This window comes from Anas acuta, chromosome 5 (genome assembly GCF_963932015.1).
Source record: "Anas acuta chromosome 5, bAnaAcu1.1, whole genome shotgun sequence".
NCBI lineage: Eukaryota > Metazoa > Chordata > Aves > Anseriformes > Anatidae > Anas > Anas acuta.
Window position 1 is genome coordinate 38,704,473 of NC_088983.1, and position 18,865 is coordinate 38,723,337.

An 18,865-nucleotide genomic window follows, 5' to 3' on the forward strand; every position below is an offset into this window, starting at 1 on the left:
AGATACTCTTCTGGCTGTACAGCTTTAGCAGAACATTCTTCATTAAAAACATTTTATTGAAGGAGTGACATTTATACCAGGTACAAGGACTGCAGATAGGACTGCAAATAATAGATGATGGTTTTTCATCTACTGAAAAGACTAAAATACTCACTTTATCTTCTCGAAGTTGATGACCTTAGTTTACCTTGAAGTTTAATACACAGGAAACTGTACTGGATTTACTGGTACCCCAAAGTATAGTCATTTGTTGTTCCCTTGTTATCACATGGGACTACAATCCTTGCTTCATGTTTATGGTGCACATAAAGCACCATTCCGTTTATCGTTCTTGGCGCACATCTGGTTGCACTTCCTTAGAATGAACTGTCTGCTGCTAAAAATAACTCTTGGCTTATAGATATTTTTATTATTCAGTAATAGCTAATAATTTTCTTTGGGAAACAAATCCTTGTATTCATGATTATTTTTTCCTAGCTCACTGCAGATCATTGACATGCTAAAACCACAGATTGCTTGAATATCCAGCCGAAGTGCCTGCGGTTAAAGGTTACGTGTTTTCTAGGAAATAGAGGTCACTTGGATCCTCCAAATATTATAAGCACATTCTTAGTGCCTGCTAAGAAGAATGACCTTTTCGGTATTGTATATTTTCTTGACACTTCAAGCATTTTTTCTTTTTTGTTCGTAACTTTTGCCTGGAAAATGTAAAGGTAATATAACTTGTTGTATTGCCTCAAGGCCTTGGAAGATTAACATTTCAGCTTTGTATTGTTCTTTATGCTCACGAACAAGCATAACTTGTCCATCTAAGTCTAAATATAGAGATATGCAGGATATGTGATGTTAAAGGGCTGTACGACATTTGAAATAATTAGGGAATGGCATAAGTTCAGTCTCCTTATGCATGGGCATATGTATGTACCACATGCTATTGAATTTCTGTTCAGTCTTCCAAGTGGCTGTTTTCATAATGGATTTTTTCTGTTGTCTGCAGCTGTAGTCCTTAAACGCCTCATTGGTTTTCACAACATCTTAGTAGGAGGGAACTAGGATGTTATTAGAGAAAGCCCATTGAAATGTGTAAGCAATAAGATCAGAAGTTGCCACTCATTTTGGGCAGTGTTTGAGAATGTGGCATCAGCTCTTATTTCTCCTACTGGTGGATGGAGTCCTCTTCTGATGGGGGTGGGTGAAAGTGGGTTTTGTAGAGTGGAAATACAGAAGTTTTATATGCTATCAATAAGATAGCAACATTGTATACAGTCTTCCTGTTGATGAGTATGCTCACAAATTAGAGAAACGGTGAAATTCAGAGTCTGGGGTTCCAGTTGGCGTCTTGTACAGCAGCATCCTTGGGAAGATGTTTGCTTTTGTGTCCAGATTTTGCTACCTTAAACTCTGCTACCCATCTTCTGCCTGTATTTGTTACAATCCTGTCTCTCCCCCATCCTGACTCCTTGTCTGGTCCCTTTTATTTAGTCAGGCCTAGTCTCTGCATTCCAGTTTCTGCATTCCAATCTGACGCTCATTATTCTTTTGTCCAAGATTGTCCTAGATTTTATCCAAACCTCAGTCTCTGATCTGGTCCCAGCCTTTGTTTGGTCACTACTATCTAGCTTGTTTGGGTCATGTACCATCTCCCTCGAATCCCCAGAGTTTAATCTTGCTTCCACATTTTTGTTATGGCTTTTTCACCCAGTTTTAACACTGATCCTTCTTGCCAACTGGATACAGATTACACAGTGACTGCCCACCTTTGCAGTGTCAGGTCCCACAGGGGATGAAGATGTCCACAGCCCTGGAAAGAGCACTGTATTTGGAGTGTGTCTGCTGAGCTATGTATTTCCACTTGGGAAATGTGAACTGAGGATATTTATTTTGGCCCAATTTAAGACAATTCTTAGGAAGCAATTTGTTTGTAAGTCATAGGTTTTGTCACAGGTTTCATCAAAACCTTTATAAACGAGACAGCTTTCAGTTTTTTGATACTGCCTTTCCAGGAGACCTCAGACAGCATGTCTGGGCTTCTGCAGGGTCCCCTGGGGAAGGGAAAGAAATGCCTCTGTTTTTTCACAACTTGCCTGAGCACTGCATAGTACAGGAACTTCAGCTGGAAAAGCCGGAGTAGGAAGCTGGTCTTCTACATAGGTCTCATCTCCCCTCTGTAGCAGCCTCCAGTAGCTCAAGCCTGTGAGAAATGTTCTTCTAGCCAGCTCTTGCTGCTGCCCCAGGTTGTGCCCCAGGGCTTGTGCAGGGGGTGTATGGCTGCGAGAAGTGTGGTGGTGTTACTGAGGTGGCTTTTCCTGTTGTAGTGGACATCTGCCATGGCTTGTCTGCTGTCAGTGTGCAAAGACAGGCATGCAGTATTGTTCCTTCTTTCTTGCCTCAGAAGCCCTGAGTGGAGGGATCCCATCAGCTGCCAGGAGGGGTTTGCACCTGGAATGGGAGGGACTGAGCACCTCTTGCTCACACCATCACTGTGCCCTGCTGGCCCCAGGCCCTCAGCCAGCAGCAGAATAACTAACAGCACTGCTGGCACTGGCAGCTTCAGCCCTTCTGCAGGCTGTCATTAAGCAACATCAGAGTTTGTTTCGAAGTAAAATGGAAATGCCTCTCTTGCACTGCCTTTTCTCAAAATCTTGGGGGTTCTGAATCTGTTGCTACAAAGAGAAGAAAACTTCAAAGCCCTGAAAGAAAGCAGAAGTTAGATAACGACTGCAGGGAAGGAGAGAACAATTCCCTGATCAGGAAAGCAGACCAAATCACAAACGTGTTACTTTTATGTCCCACCATGTGTGGGTGAAAGATACCAAAACTTCTGGAATTATCAGTGTGCAAGCACTTTAGGAGGTGTCTCAAAAGAGCCAGAAACTTCAGGTGCCCTGCCTTTAATGATCATGGTTAATGACAGCTTTCTTTGAGATGTTGCTCAGTGTTTTACTGCCAGGCCTCTCAGTCACGTGTGTATGCTTGGCTCTCCAAGTGATACAGGTCAAGGGCAAAGTGCCATGTAACAGTTTTAAATTTAGTGGTTCCCAAAACAGACTTCTGTTGATGAGGTATCCAGCATAATGTACTGCTTTGTCACTTTATGGGGTAATTTAAAAAAGATAAAGAACTCAAAATTTGGAAGAGACTGTAAGCCATGAAAGTTTGGCAAGAATTTCCTAGATCAATCAGGCAACCAGACAAATTAACTTTGTTTCCAAGGGCTTTTTGTTTTGTTTTTGTTTTGTGTTTTTGTTAAGTGCTGCTGAAACCTCTCGGATTAACAGTTTCAGAAATTGAAAGTCTTTATTGGACATATATAACACCATTCAATACACAGCAACATAAAAAATTTTTCTTAACCATTTTCTATTACTGTTTAAGAAACTGCCCTCAGGTTCACAAGCCTGAGGAGTTGACCTGTGGGGCATTAAATAAATAAATGGAGTATTACTAAGGTTACCAAACAGTGTATTTCAATAAACAGCTGCTTCCAACAACCATAATTCACATACAGTTTAAGAGAAGTGGTATTGCTCAAATCATGTGAGTACTTAATAAACTTACGTTCCTGTTTCTCGTTAAGTGTTGTGGTGGATGGCTTTCTGAATTGCATATTTTCACCTATTAATATTTTATTAATAAACTAAATTCTGGAAAAATATATTTTTGAGATTAAACTCTTGCCCAATACTTACGTAGAGAAACAATATAAATTAAAAAATACATTATTTTCTCAAAGGAGGCCTTGGCATATACATGCAGCCAGCTTCTTTGGGAATGAGTCAGAGATAGAAGCTAAACTGCTCACTTCTAATGACTCATTTCTAATACTCTTCTTTGTTAGATCTCGGCTCACGAAGCAAACAAAATCACCAGCAAAAATTTGTCCTATCTTCACAGTTAATTTAATTCCATATTGATTCTTATCCTGTCATGTTTTGTGTGTTGGAGGGAATCAGGTGCCTGAAAATAGATATAAAATGCCATACAGTAAAAATGACATGAAACCCTGGCTAATTTTAAATTCATGCACCAAAGCACAAAACATTTGTTACTGCTTGAAAACTTCAAGGAAATATTGACCTGGCTTGGCAAAAGGTGCATCAATTGCCTTGTTGAAATGAAAACAAATTGTTTTGATTCTATTTAAATTCAAAACCTGTTCAGTATTTACATGTAAAGCAGTCTACGTTGTGATTAGACAGATATGATGAGATCTTTTCTTCAATTCATCATCAATGAAAAAAGTGGGGAAGAAAACATCGTTAGGATACTGGCAAAAGCGTTAGAACTTTTAGCTTTTTACCAGTTAGAACTGGTAATGCATTCTGATGTGAAAGTTCATAGAGCATTTGTAGATTGCATCTTCCTGGATATTATTACAATCTAAACAGTGCAAGACTAAGTTGAATTGACAGTCACCTTTCAAACCTTTTTCAAACTAGGCTGGTATCTGAGATGCTGCCATATTTTTCTATTTTGTGTAAGCAGCTGAGCAGGGGAATCCAAATATGAATAACTATTTATGTGTATCATCTTGTATTCCCTGATCTTGTTCTCTCTTCAAATAAACACACAAAAATATCAAAAGTAACCTCCAGTCAAGACTACAGTGAAGATATCTTGAAAAAAAAAAAAAAAACAACATCAAATTTCCAGTATTTCACCTTTGGGTCATTCCTCACTTTTAGATAACTGCTAGAAACCAGTAGAATTTCCAGTACTTTAATGTATTTTAGGGAACCTATGAAAAAGCTGATGCTTTTTAAAAAGAATAATAATATGTATTAGTTTGTATTTCCCCCATATCTTTCTCATATTGTTTTTGTATATAGACAGAAACATACATACCAAACATACTAGTTCTAGATATAGAGCATCACAGGAAGTTGCAAACAATGTTGTGGGATATATATATTATATGTGGGAGTAATTTAATGTCACGGGGTGCTTTTAATCTCATGTAGAATTATATCATCCCATTTACTTTTTCTTTCTCCTCAATGTAAACTACCAGTCATCCTTTTGGTGTTCCCATACCAAAAAATATTATTTACTCTAAATTCATCTTTCCCAAATCATGAAATGACCGTAGGAGAGTGTGTAAGAACAGCTGCTTAAAAAGATGGGACAAGATAAGGGCTCTTGGACTTGGATTGCCATGCCAAAGGATTGCAGCACAATTTTTTCTGCTTCAAATACAATGCCTTAAACAGCAGAGAATTGTATCCCTTTTGTTTTTCAACATTCAAGTCCTTGGGAACTGAAAATACCTGCACTAAAAAATGTCTAGTTACAGGGCCTTAAAGTAATTGGGATAATGAAAGGCCCAAAAAAATTTCCAGCAAGACTTACTCATATTTTGAGTAGTCTGACTCAAATCTCTTTCTAAAGGTTATTTACTCAGTTTTCAGGCTACAAAGAGGACAAAGTAACTTGCAGACAGTAGGGAGAGGAGCAGACATACGGATTAACCTCTACAATTAAATGATATAGTCATGGTGTTTTCTGTGGCATTAGAGCTGGATCCTCTTAGGTATTTCTTGCCAGCTCACCAAGGCTGACTTTGTAGTTCTTGGTGTAGCTCAGAACTATCTTAAATCAAACCACAGTTTTGAGTTTGAGAGAGGTATCAAACATTAAATAACCCAGAGAATGAAGTCCATTCTCTTTCCCATGTAATGGTACTTTGCGAAGTTGTGACATAGGTATATTTTCAGGCATTCTTGTATCACAGAGTACTGGACAAATACAGCTCCTCATAAAGGTACTGTTTGTAGATGCTGATACATGAGCAGGTACAATAAGGATGAAGTACTGAAGGAAAGCTGCCATCAAAGCATATGAGTTCAGGTGTCCCCATGATCTTTGTCACCGGTGTGCTGACACATACTCCAAAGGTTCATTCTGACTGATATGTCATTTACTGAATCATTGTACTCAGTTTGTGAAGAAATTATAATAGTCAAGATGATATTTGTTTTTCTGATTAGGGAGAGGCAGAAGTGATTTCCCTGGGTTCTTTCATTTATCATTCTTTGCTCAAGCTGGGCAGACTTGGCATAGCTAGAGGTGACCTGATTTTGATCCCTGCCAAATTCCGTTGACTGTGATAGAAGGAAGTGCTTCAGGAAATGTGTAGCTGAGTGGCGGGACATAATTACTCTAGCCACTCAAGCTAGTTATGCACAGTGTCTCTTAAAGATAAAAACAATTTCAGTCTTTAGCTTGTTTAGTGATTTTTATTTTTTTTCCCTGCAAGCTTCCAGACTTGTAGTGGGGTGATTCATTAAGCACAGCAGAAGTTGCACAGACTGTGCAAAAGTAGGAGTGAAAGTCTTTGACTATTTCTCAATGTAATTCCATGTCCTGTCTAGCCATCATCTTTAAGGTCTTAATTTGAGAGGGTTATTAGTAAGAGATGTGCAATCAGTTATCTGAAGGTTACATATTTTTAAAATTGTCTGATGTACTGATGAGAGAGACTGTCTGATTCTGATTGTTACTGAGAGATTTGTATCCTTGTTGCTGATACAAAACCAGCCTGCTGTGAATAGAAATTGATAGTAGCTCTTTGATTAGAAGAAGGTTAAAAGCGTCTTTGCCTAAAAGTGCACTTACTGAAGAATGTTTAATTTACAGTGACTTTCCCTTCCAAAGATTCAGACAAGTTACCAACCACATTGGTTTTGTCAAATCTCATAGGCTTTAGGTATGGTTCTGCTTTAAAAAAAATAACTGTAAAAATGGTATCATCATACCCCATCTTTTCCACTGCCCTGTTGTTGTGAGTGTGTTCAGTTTACAGCTGCTTTCCCTAAAAACAGGCCGATTCATTCAGGACTGTGAGAATCATTGTGACTTTGCGATTTATGTGTGATTTATTTACGTGTTCTGTGAGAAAGCCAAATTTGGACACCCTAAGTGCAAACATTCAAATGGGCATAGTTTTACAGAGTTGAAACAAAGATCTTCCATACTACTCTGTGGCCTCTTCTAGATGTGGTTTGTGAGGAACCATTAGCATACATACATACTAATACCAAGAAAAAAATCTTTGAATTCCAGGAAAAATCTTGGAAAATTGTGAATCACACTTCTCTCTTAAAGAAAAATGCCTCTGTCCTAGAGAAGGGTTGTAGCTTTGCAAAGCATTTCCTTGTTAGTTTAAAGGCTTTCTAAATGATGTGCTGCTTTTGTGGAACTGCTTTTTGAGTTGCCTAACTCTGCAATGCCTTAAAACAGGAGCTGAATTGCCTTGTTCACGGCTATAAGTTACTGGAGGTGGTGGAAAGGTAGGTGTTATGGTGGTAATGTTAAGCCCCCTTTGTGGATCTGTTCCATAATAAATAATTCTGTCAATGATGCAGAATATTGTAAAGAGAACCCCAGTCTTCCGCCAGCTCTTTTCAGCCTCCTGATGCATGATCCTATTTCGTAAGTAGATAAATGTTTGTTCTTGCCCCTCAAGGGATCTTCCTTACAATTATTATGTATGCTTTGCATTTATGCTAAATGCCTTAACATAATCCAAAATGATTCTTTAGCTGGGTCGTCCTGGTCCTTTATAACCTGTGTTTCATTTGTCTGTGTGCTTAGGACAATTTTTATTTCAAATACTACAGGAGAAAAAAAAAAGTGTGGTTGAAAAATATGATGGTGTATCCTTGTGCCAGAATTTAAGTCAAATCAGTGGTTAAGAAGGCAGTTCCTTCCAAGGTCTTGATGCAGGCTGTTGGCTCATCAATGAATCCCTTCTTTTCTAACAGATTTTAAAAAAGTAAGATATAGGGGGTTGGGTGGAGCTTGTAAACTCTGTGTGTATCAGCAGTGTAAGTCATGTAGTTTAAAATATTCTGGTCCCTGTTAAGACTGTCAGCAAAGTGCAGAAAGCTGTTTCAGTCTGATAAGGACATACATAAGTGAAACAGTCTATGCTAAAAATAAAGCATGTCTGTACAAGTTTTACTGAATTGAGGGGAGTTTGCTGTGAGATAACCCCAGGACAGTTTTATCACTGTTATGCAAGTGTTCAGTAGAAGGTAGAAGAGCTCAAGTCTTTTATTCCTTTCATGCTCAGCCAGATGCGGACTTACCCTTTCACCTGGAGGTGATTTCAGCTGTGTTTTTTTCTTTTTCTTTTTTTTTTTAATATACATTAAATCACAAACCTCTCTTCTGTAACTTCCTGCTGAGAAATGGTTCTTCCTTTTTATACTTAAAGTCAATGTACATATTTCCAGCCATTTCTTGTTATACGCATGTCAAAAGCTGCTAGAATTAGTAATTTGACCAAGATTGTGATTATTTTTTAAACCAAATTATTATTATTATTTTTTTTTAGTTCTGCAGAATATTAAGTGTATACTGATCTCTTACGATGTTCATGCTGAAATGCATTCTTAATTTTACCAATATTTCCATGAATTTCTGCCAAAGAGAATTAGGCTTTATAGTGTTACAACAAAACAGACTGCTCTACATAAATGTCATAAAGTCAAAGTGATGAAGCTTGTCAGAATACTATCTAGGATGTAACTCTACAGCTGAGATTACACCAAAGAGTGAAATCACTTTCAGATCTCACTAAATTAAATCAGATAAACTGTGGGTGACTGAATAGAATGGTTATGAGTAAAAACTTCCTTTGGATTTTTATTTTTTTTTATAATATCCGTGTGTATTTTGGCTCTCTGCTGTGAAATTGTTTAAATAATTGCAAGCTGGACAAACTTTGCTTCCAGAAAGTGAGGAAGACATGCATATATATATATATATATATATATATATATATATATATGTCTGTATGTATGTATAATATAAATATTTTTAAGAAGCATCAGTTCAGTTTATTACTCATCTGAAAATGTTCATTCAGATTTAAAGCAAGCATATGAGTTTTTAATGTCATGGTTGAATTTCTTCCAGCTTATAGAGAATGATCTGTTAAATTGTTTTAATTAAAGATGGGGAAGAAAAAATACAGTTCTGTTTTGTTACTTAAATTACTCAAAAATTGGTAAATAATACCTATTTAATGTATCTATATCTAGTAAGTCCATATTACATACCTCAGCTTTGATTTCACCTTCAACCCTTGGGCTGAATGCAAGATCAAAGGTGACATCAGTAACATACAGTTTATCATAGAACATAGGTGTAAGTGTGGTAGATAAGAAGCCAGAAGGGGACGAAGAAGAAAAAAAAACAATCAACAAAACCAGAGTAGATGGAGTTAGCTCCAGCTCACTATATTGTAGGGTAAACCATTCTTACTGCTCCTGAATCCATTAAGCAAACAACTGGAAAACAGTGGGAGATGGTGACAGACCATTCCTATAATTCAGAACGTGACAGATGAGTTATCATTTCTAATCAGTCGTTTCTGTCCCTTGCTGCTTAAGGCACTTCTTGAGGTCAACTGATTTTTTTTTTTTTTTTTTTTTAGTGTTTATAGAGTAATTAAAATGTTTTTATTGCAAAATAATGATCAGAAAGAACAAAGTCACAATTTATCCTTAATCTTTTTATCCTAACACACATGGTTGTTTATCACACCACAGCTCATTGATTTGTTATCCTAAAATCCTTATGTTATTGTGGTAGCGAGTAGCGCTCCCACACAGCAGCAGAAAAGACCTTGCTTCTGTAGTTCCATTCTTCCAGTTTATTTAGAAGTTCCAGTCACGTAAATAAATAAATAAATAAAAGGGTGGAAGGAAGAGGGGGAAAAAAAAAGAATGAAAAATGAAAGGAAGAAAAAAAAGAAGGAAGGAATAAAGGAAAGAGAAAGAAAGAAAGAAAATAATAAAGAAAGGAATAACACAGACCACCGATCTTCCATGTGTATCAGAAATAAAAGGTCAGAAGTCAAATGCCTGATACCAGTCTGACACTGGATGGTAAGAAACTTCTGGCAGAGGTACCAAAGGCAGAACTTAGATTTTTGCATAAATAGCAGAGCTAGTGGAGACATCATATCTGCAGCTAATCAATTTGTGGGAGGCAGCAGCTGTTAGAAACTGGCTTAGTGTAATTCCAGTTTCTGAAGATGTGACAAAGTCACAGGGTGACAGCACACCATAGGTAACTGCTTTGACAGGCAACTTTGTGAATTTCTCACCAGCATACCAAGCCTTTCATTTAGGAAGAAAAATGCACTACCCTTGAAAAGGTGTGAGCCTCTTGAGGCCCAGAGTGTTGAAGCAGCCATAGGAATTGCTCTTCCAATGTGCATGAGCACAGAGCAGGCAGAGGAGCTTGGTACCAGCACAGGTGATCATTTGCAGAGCTCTTCCATCTTCCATCCCTCCCTTGGTGTGCTGCAGCATTGTGTGTCTGTCTTCCTGAAGGATATTCTTAGGAGTGTATTCCCAGGGTGGAGTATTTGAGTTTGTGCTTTTCTGTGCTTACTTCATGTGAGGCCTGTCCTGAACGTCACACACTGAAGTGGAGAGCGTTAGGGTCTCTTTACAAGACAGGACACCTCTCTAACTCCCTTCCCCAAGGGATACATATATATTTTGTTGAACTTTTTGGTAACAATTTAGACGTTCTGAGTACAAATAATATCATACTTTTTTTTTTTTTTTTTCCTCCCAGATGTGGTTGCATGAAACAGATCTATTTCTGCAGCCAGTCCCAGGATCTTACAAAGGTCATGTTTCTTCTCTTATTTTGAAGAATCCTGACATAGTTGAGGTACTGGGAAAAGACCTCAAAGCCACTAATTAATATTCCAGAATGCTAATGGTGTAGCATGAGGAGGAAAGTGGGTTACTAAAGGAATGGCAGTAATCACTCAGTAACTGAAGTTGGACCACAGCTCTGCTATAAATTTGAATTTTGACACTATACCGCCATCTCCACCCCTGCACCCACAATATCTAGCTGGAAGAGAAATCTTGGCATTCCTGAAATTTGGCACACTTAATCTCATCGTAGAGAAGATTGTTAAAAAACAGGGAAATAGGTTTAAACTCAGGAGGAAGAAGGGACAGAAGTCTTATTGGCTTTAGGATTGGCAGGATTTGAGCAGTGTTTTATGAAAATTTAGTTGCCTTTGGTTTGCTTGTCCCTACCCCCCAGTGGCAACTGTTTGCAAGTGTGGGAAATACAGTAAACATTACATCTTGACACACATTATTCTGGCCTGTGCTCTAATTCATCTAAAATGCAAGTGCTCTATTTGAGGACTGTGCATGGCCAGTGCAGACTGAATCTACAACAAAGTATCTATTGAATTATTTCAATCCTCTCTTGCACATCAGAGAATTAGTGTGTTTTTAAGAGGCCTTACCTGAGTGTTTTACAGATATCATAAACTCAGTATCTCATAATTTAATCATCCTGAAGCAAACATTCACAATTTCAACCAGAATAATCCACATTTGCAAAGAATTAAAGAAGTGTGAAAAGCTGGAATGTGACTTGCAGGAAAGAATTCCGGCTTTGATGATCTTAAGAGGACATGAAGTTTCTCTAATCTAATTCATTAAATGATTAGCATGGTAAAATACTTTCACTTTTAACAAGTAACTGCTCCAGTAATAGTACCTTTTTGGAGGGTGCTGAGAGAGAGAAATGTGTATGTGTATTTCACTAAGTCCTGGAGGTCTCCACTGAGATTGTGTTATTTGTACTTGACGTACTGTGGTAAAAAAAAAAAAATAATTATTATGATTAAAAAATAAATAAATAAATCACAGGTTCCAAAACGTGAAGAGATGTGGATGACGTATCACTTTTCCTCAGTCTACAGATTTTAAAGACAGACAATCCATAGAAATGGATTGTCTGCTAAATCGTGAAAATGATCTCAGGTCTCCCATGATGTACTGCACAGATTATACCTCAAGACTATTTCTCCTACGACTGCTTTCAGTCCTTTTAGAGAGATCCTCAAAATAAGGATCTTCAAGTGCCAGGAATTTTCAGACAACCCCCAGTGTCATCAAAGAAAACAAGCTTCCCATGAGTTTGTATACTTTGTGTCACTTCAGGATTAGACTTCCCTGGGAAATTTGGCCACTAAACAGATTGAAATAAACATTGAAGCATTTTGAAAATGTCATTGCATTTTTATTTTTATTTTTTTTTTAATAATCTTGTCATGTTCTTGGCTTATAATATCAATAGCATGACTTGGCTGTGTTTTATTATCTTGGTCTCATGGAGGAGAAGCCCATTTTAGAATTTTGGGAGAAGGTTAAGAGGCTACAAAAGGTTGGTTTTGAGTGTATAAATATCATTATGTGTTCTTATAAACACTGCTAGATTTAAACTGATGTCCCCTAAATCCAACTGCTGGGTCATGGAAAAACATTGCTTTCATGGTAGAAGAACCAGGAAAAATGCAGAAGCGGGGGGAGAGAGTCAATGTGTTTGGGTGAATTGAATGGAGATTTCCTGAGGTCACATAGTGCAAGGATTACAAGCAGGGTAGGATATTGGAAGGTCATGAGAAAGCGATGTAGCTATAACCTGTTCTGATAGAGTGAAACATAAGGGACAGGGTATGCATCTGCTGAGGTTCAGTGTGTAGTTACACTGATTGAAGAGGAAAGGCAAAACACATATATATTTTTGTCTTTTTTTTTTTTTTTTTTTCTGTTCCTTTTGACCTTCATTCTTCTGAGACCATTTTTAGAAAGCTTAGTCATGGTGTGCCATTAACAAGAGATTTCCTGGGAGTTCTGGGACTTTCTGGGTGTTGCAACTTACGTATTTGTTAGGGAAATGTTTTATTTGTGAAGCATCTTTGAGTAGTCAAGTTAGTGTTCTATTTTTGAGCTAAATCTACGCTCATGACAACATGAAACTATTCTTGCAATATCATGTCATTTTCTCCTCTTTAAACGTTCCTTGTGACTGCGGTGACTTGCCTATTGTAGAAGAAATAACTTATATTCTACTGGTTGGAGTTTTGAAGAAATGGCAAGAAAAATGTGTCTTGATTAAAAGCTACTGTAGCTGTATGTATGTGTGCTATATGTTTTAAATGCTTATAATTTGATGGAGAGAAAAGAAGTTACAAGAAAGGAATGTTTGTTATATTCTTTTACAGAGAAGCTCTATCCCCAGACTGGTAGGAAGGAGTCAGTTTCAGACATACAAGACTTTTTTAAAAAAGTCCCATAGATATTTATAATTTATATAACATATTTATATGTTTTAAATTTTATTTCAAATCTACTTGGCAGTATATTTTTAATTAGCTGTGTTTGTTTGTCTCTTAGGAAATTAGAACTATGGAATTTTTGGCAGCCTGGCCATTTCATTCATTAAAATGACAGCTCAAATTCTAATACTGAACATGTTGCTACCATCAAATTTTGATGTGATTTTTCCTCAGAAGTCATCAAAGACATACAGAAGCATGTGTATAGCTGCAGATGCACATGACTATTATCTATCAGTGGGAGTTGCTACAGTGTTTTCCCTGAACTTCAAGACTACTCAAAAATACTGTTGGTGAGAGTTCTGTTTTCCTCCTTGTCTCAAACCTACATAAATAACTGTCCATTTCAGCACAAAAAGCAGGGAAGACTGATCATGGGGCGAAGAAGGGAATGTCAAACAAGACCCGCAGGATTGTTCATACAGATATTTTTTTTCATTGGAGATTGTTTGCATTGGGGTGCCAAGAATTTTTAATATGCATTAAGACGAGCTGTGTGCCTGCCTACTGTCTGCATAGTCAGATCAGACTTGTACAGTTTTGGTATTACAGATTACAGCTGGTTTGTTTATTATAACACAGCTGGGTTTCTAAAGTTTGCAGTTAAAATTACTGCAAGCAGTGGAGTAGTATGTTGCTTTTCACAGCTTTATGCTGTATTTCACAGGAGTTTTTAAGTTGTTCTGCTTACACATTTATTTATTTATTCATTTATTTATTTATTTATTTTTGAGGTATAGGTGCAAGAACAAATAGATGTCTGTTTATTTGCATAAGGGGAGTTAGTCGCTTTCTGGAGCCAAAACCTCAGGGGTGGGCGCTGTTTGGCCTCAGTGACTTTAAACTGTCCTAGCAATGTAAAAAAGCTTTTTGTCTGAATTCAGTTCTTATTTTGACATGCTGTTGCTTTTTGTTTGTTTGTTTGTTTGTTTTGCTTTCTTTTCTTTTTATTTTAAAGATGCCGACTGCAGTATAGAACAAAGTAGTCTGTGATTGTCAGTACTGAGTTGGTAAACATAAATGACTTGTTTTATAGAAGAAAATAAAGGCCCAGTGGAGGTTAAATACTGGCTAGGAAATTCACTTCTCCTCCTCCTTCCCAAGGCTCAACTTCAGCCAAACACCCTTCCTCCCCCCCTTCCTAGTCTCAACTCCTTTTTACCACAGGTTACACTTAGTCTCTACAAATTCCTCTGGCAAGGTGAGGATTGGTGCAGGAGCCTGAGGTCATGCATATAGATTTCAGTCTGCTCATCTGTGCTTCTTGCTGGTGTGCTGCTCCTGTTTTAATTCATGTCCTTGCCCTTGTGCTGGTCACCTGTGGGCTGCAGCCCCCCAGTGCTGTCCCCTGTCTTGGCGGGTGGCAGCTGGGGACCTTGTTCCAGGTCATGCAGTGCTGCAGGCCCTGGCTGCTGCAGTCCTGTCATTTTATTGGAGAGGGTGGGTTTCACCTGGTGTGTGCTGATGAAGACTGTTTTATAGGACACTTACAATCTTCAGTGTTTGTAGATAAGGAATTGCTCCTCAGCCCCTCTCAGAGACACATATGCAAACAAGTTGCCTGAGGTCTGCTCCTCACCCTATTTAATATCTAATTATTTTGCTTTACAGATTAGAAGAGCTTTAACAGAGGAGGCTGGAAGTCTTGGCCTGAGTGACTACTGAAAAGATACCTGAAAGGTAGGAGACCTTCATCCAAATCTCTGCAATGAATTCAGGCATCAATGATTTCAGCTCAATTCTTCCACATCCCACTTGATTTTTTTCTAATCAGTTAGTTGGTCACCATCATGAGAGTCTGGTTGGACGATCTAATTGCTTGATTTTAGGAGATCTCATTTGGAAGTATAGTCCATTGTCCAGCTCAGAATATTCCTGGAATGCTAATGGCACAAGTCTATCATGCAGGTGTATTTCAAGCCAAGAAGGGATGTGCTGGTGTTTTCAGGTGCTTCCAGAATGAAGTGAATATCTGTTTCAGGTATTCTGGAATGCACTATTGGCCTTAAAGGATTAAAATCCTGTTTTAAGCATTGATGAGTGGGGGTATATGTATGGGGTACATTTAATATTTTCATATTAAAATAAATAAACTACAAAATACTGTGGAAGAATAGAGTTCTTTTGAGAAGGCCAGATGACAGAAAAAGCACCAAGGTCCCAGATATTTCTTTATTAGAATAGCTTCATGATATCCCTATTTTGTGGTAAGATATTGTATCAGACATAATAGATCAATAAAAGTTGCTAAAGATGTAATTTACTTTATCTCCTGTAGAAATGTCTGGCAAAGATCTTTGTGTGGGGATGAATATGCTCATAGGAACTGCTTTGCATTTCTTAGTATTTCCAGTTTATATACGTAACTTAAAAGAGCAATGTGATTGTCCATCCAGAAGGTTGTGGTAGCTGCAGTTCAGTGCACTAAGGTCACACACACAGCTCCTGTCTGTTAAGTTGACAGGGAGGGACAGTGCAAATTTATGACTTTTCTCTGATATTTTGCAATGAAATTTTTAAGTTTGTCAGAACACTTGTTTCTCTTATTTTGGTTTCTCTTATTTACTGCAACGAGAATCCTCTCGTTTTCCCTTGATTAGAATATACCAGTTCTGACTGAGATGCATTTAAACAATTATTTATTCTCTTATTCTGTGTTACTTTCAAAGCACTCACAATAAAAAGTAGTACTGTGTCATGGTTACTTCTTGTTATTCTTACAGTAGATATATGGTCAAGGTAATTGTAGCCCTTGCTCAGAGCTTCCTTTGGTGACTGACTTTTGCAAAGTGCTAAATATTAGTACTGATAAACTAAGCTTTAAAACACCTCCTTAATAAGACTGAAATCTATGGGACTAGTGTGCTGAGTTTGTGATTCAGTAATTTGTTGTACTTTCAGGTCAAAATGCTCAGTGCTTTGCAGCCTGGCTTACTAAGCACTGATAATGCAAGTTTAAAATCTTAATTTAAAGATTAGCTGGACAAGGCAAGATTTCTATCTGGTAATGCAATCTTCTTGTGATCCTCTTTTCACTTTCCAGTGTAATGTTTGCTTGCTGATAGGCAGAAGTACATCAGGACCGCATATTAAATGAAGGGCCACCCAAGTCATAGGATAATGCATTGACAATGCACTTGGCAAACAGATTTAGCTGTTTTTTTTTTTTTTTTTTTTTTTTTACAGTAAGTCCTTACTGCATATCATGTATAAACACAAACATGTCTCGTGCTTAGCATGACTCATGCTTAGTTATTAATACAATCCTGGAGATAAGGTATTTGACAAGAACATGCTTTTATGCATGCTGAAACTAAGACGGTTATATAATACCAGTAGTAGCAAACAACTGTTTCAAATTCTCATGGAAACCATTCAGGAGTGCTAAATGGATGCCAATTTCATTATCACCTATAAGGAGGCAAACAATGAATCTTTGTAGGCTCACAGGCTGTGCTCAGAACAGGAGGCTTAAGTGCATCAGCCATTAGGTAAACTCAATCAGGCTAGTGCCTGTCAGATGGAATATGTCTGTTAACAAAGCCATTAAGAGTACTTTAAATGCTAGTTAGAACTTTTGCAAGGAATGTTTAGGTACTGAACATAGGAGGATGCAGTGAGCCACACAGTAAAATTCTTAGTTACAGTGGGTATGTAATAGTCTTAACCATTGGTCGCAGGACATTTTTACTATGTAAATAAGTGTTTTTATGTGTATTTTACAGATCTCAAAATGAATAAGTTAAGGGCCATGATCAAAGGGAACAATAAAATTTTAAGATAAAGGAAGGAAGATGCTAGAGAGGAAGAGGTGAAGTACTGAAAATGTTTTTTAATTGCAGTGTTTTTATGGGGAAAAGTTTTCTGATGAACCTAGTTTTAAATAACTATTAACATTGCAATTTACCAAGTTAGCAATTTTATTTCATAATCTTAAAAGCTCTTCTGAGGATTTCTTCCTACAATTCTCTTCAGTGTTTCTAATAAAGGTTTATTTTATTTTATTTTATTTTTTTTTCCCTGAACAATTTGTTGAGAAACTGTGTGAATGAACAGGATCAGTGAACAAGGATCTTCTTTTTGCTCAGTTACAACTAACACTTAAATAGCAGTAGGAAGAGGCTGATTTTGAGTGAGAGGAGACCCTAGATGAAACCCTGCCCTGAGCAAGGTACATTCTGGAAAAGATCTGCAGTGTCCTTTAAAGAAATCACTAGAGAAAAGGTGTCCAGATTAATGATACAATCTACAAGTGTCTTAATTCCTATTGCAGTCCTTTTATGCATGCATAAAAGCATTCCTATTATTACATTCTAGTAATAGTACCTTTCTACTCAGGAGTGCAAAATTGGAAAGTTTTTTTACACCTTGGTACACTTTATAAATGCAGAACTTTTCACTAAGATGATAGAGAAGAAAGTGCATTAGATCAATGCCTTCTTTTTTGCTCTGTACAACTTGAGGTGAAAAATTTCCTCCTGATTTAGGAAGGATACAGACATCTGTTATTCAGACAAACAGTAACATGGTGAAGAAGTCAAAATTTTAATGTTTGCAGTCTCTTACTTCAGTGGAATAGCTCCTTCATGTGCTTCTTGAACAGGACAAGCAGAGCACAACTGAATAATACCTGCAGTGCTCTTCATGCAGTTCTGCCCAGAAGAAGCTCTTTCTTCCTGGAACAGCAATAATAAAGACTTTCATCTTGAATTTATTTCCTGGCAGCAGTTAGCTTTTACTACTCAAACAGAGCATATTGCATTCGATAGAAGTTGTTCAAAAATGTTGCCAAGGAATAAGGATCCAACCTGCTGAACTTTTACAGATGTGTTGATATCCATACCCATCCCTCACACATTGTGATGTTAGCAGTTATGTTTAATAAACACCAGATTGTCCTGTGGAGATGTGATTTCAGTTTAAACTTTTTCTATTCGTACTTATTAAAATGGGTAGCGGGACACTATTCCTTTACTGTAACACTGATTCTGTAATTTGAATCTAATTGTGGCAACTGATATCACTCTTCTCAAGTGAGATATTATAGTCCCCTCTTTACAGACATGGAAACATAACTAGAAAAAAATTTAATTTGTAGCAGGTGCTATACAGCTACTACGTGATAAAACCAGGTGCAGAACTTGATATCCTATCTTTTGGTTCTATGTGCTGACGCAGCTGTTCGTTAGTAGCACCTCCACTAACCAGAAGAGTGGGAAAAGTTGTGGGTGTGATTGCTCTTTCATTTCCAGGGTTTTCCAGTGGCAATTCTGCCATACCAACTGTATGACATGTCAGTCTTTAAAACATCATCATGCAAGGGAATTTCAATTACATTTTTGTTCCTATTTGTTTTATTTTCTCAGGTTCTTCAGGGAAATTATTTTCTTTAAAACTCCCAGGATTAGAGAGGAGCCCTTGGTGACAATTTATTATAAGAACCTTCTTTTCATTGTTGTACATTAGACAAAGTTTGAATATATTTGTTGTATTGCAACACCTAGACATTATGAAATTATAAAGGAAGTAAAGGGGACAGCATAACCCAGGTAACATGTATTTCATAAGAACAGGAGTGTCTCATTCTGAGGAAGAGGTGAATTTAGAGTCAGATAAGGACTTCAGCATTAAACTCTTCTTGCGGTTTAGAATGAAGGCAATGTTTAAAAGCTTTGTGAATTTGCATTTCAT

At 37.4% G+C, this 18,865-nt stretch overlaps 1 long non-coding RNA gene across 8 annotated transcripts in view; it reads left to right on the forward strand.

The window, feature by feature from the left end:
• The window catches only part of LOC137857580 (uncharacterized), a 278,206-nt gene that overhangs the window by 37,730 nt on the left and 221,611 nt on the right, over positions 1 to 18,865 (forward strand). For 3 of the 8 annotated variants that reach the window (XR_011097158.1, XR_011097159.1, XR_011097156.1), the window contains exons 2-3: positions 13,349 to 13,467; positions 14,786 to 14,854. This is a non-coding gene — a long non-coding RNA (uncharacterized lncRNA). Of the gene's footprint in view, positions 1 to 7,695; positions 7,775 to 12,141; positions 12,969 to 13,348; positions 13,468 to 14,441; positions 14,615 to 14,785; positions 14,855 to 18,865 lie in introns of those variants that run through there. The other 5 variants (XR_011097157.1, XR_011097155.1, XR_011097162.1 and 2 more) reach the window with 5 other exon arrangements.